This window comes from Salvelinus fontinalis, chromosome 11 (genome assembly GCF_029448725.1).
Source record: "Salvelinus fontinalis isolate EN_2023a chromosome 11, ASM2944872v1, whole genome shotgun sequence".
Lineage (NCBI taxonomy): Eukaryota > Metazoa > Chordata > Actinopteri > Salmoniformes > Salmonidae > Salvelinus > Salvelinus fontinalis.
The window spans coordinates 38,710,306-38,711,425 of record NC_074675.1 but is presented as its reverse complement, the minus strand read 5'-3'; the positions used below and the strand labels follow the sequence as shown (position 1 = coordinate 38,711,425).

Sequence of the window (1,120 nt, the reverse complement as noted above, 5' to 3'; positions counted from 1 at the left end):
CTGATTGGGAGCCATATTTAGGCAGCCATAGTCATTAGGTAGGTTGTGGGTGATTGTCTATGTGTAAGTTGCCAGTGTCTGCACTTATTGTTTGTATAGCTTCACGTTCGTCTGTTTGTTGTTTTGATTAGTTTGTATAGTGTTCGTTTCGTTTTCGTCTTCATTAAAGAAGTATGTATTGTTATCACGCTGTGCCTTGGTCCTCATCACTTAAATGTTACGACGAACGTGACAGAATCACCCACCACACTCGGACCAAGCAGCGTGGTAAGCGGCAGCAGCCGCAGGAGCAGCGATCGCAGGACTTATGGAATTGGGAGGAAATTCTGGACAGCGGAGGACCCTGGGCACAACCGGGAGAATATCGCCGCCCTCGTGAAGAGCTGGAGGCAGCCAAAGCCGAGAGGCGGTGGTATGAGGAGGCAGCACGGAAGCGAGGCTGGAAGCCTGAGAGTCAGCCCCAAAAATGTACTGGGGGAGGCTAAAAAGGAGTGTGGCGAAGTCAGGTAGGAGACCTGCGCCAACTCCCCGTGCTTACCGTGGAGAGCGAGAGTACGGGCAGACACTGTGTTATGCGGAAGAGCGCACGGTGTCTCCTGTACGTGTGCTTAGCCCGGTGCGGTACATTCCAGCTCCACGTATCGGCCGGGCTAGAGTGGGCATCGAGCCAGGTGCCATGAAGCCGGCTCAACGTGTCTGGCCTCCAGTACGTCTCGTCGGGCCGGTGTACATGGCACCAGCCTTACGCATGGTGTCACCGGTTCGCCAGCACAGCCCAGTGCGGGCTATTCCCCCTCGCCGCATTGGCCTGGCTACGGGGAGCATTAAACCAGGTAAGGTTGGGCAGGCTCGGTGCTTAAGAGCTCCTGTACGCCTTCACGGTCCGGTATATCCGGCGCCACCTCCTCGCCCCAGCCCAGTACCACCAGTGCCTACACCACGCACCAGGCTTCCAGTGCGTCTCCAGAGCCCTGCTCCTCCTCCACGTACTCGCCCTGTGGTGCGTGTCTCCAGCCCGGTACCACCAGTTCCGGCACCACGCACCAAGTCTCCTGTGCGTCTCCAGAGCCCTGTGCGCCCTGTTGCTGCGTATCTCCAGCCCGGTACCACCAGTTCCGGC

At 57.8% G+C, this 1,120-nt stretch overlaps 1 pseudogene; it reads left to right on the top strand.

Moving 5' to 3' along the window:
• LOC129864723 (cytochrome b5 domain-containing protein 1-like) overlaps positions 1 to 386 on the top strand; it is a 4,423-nt pseudogene extending 4,037 nt beyond the window's left edge.
• The last annotated feature ends 734 nt before the right edge of the window (positions 387 to 1,120 follow it).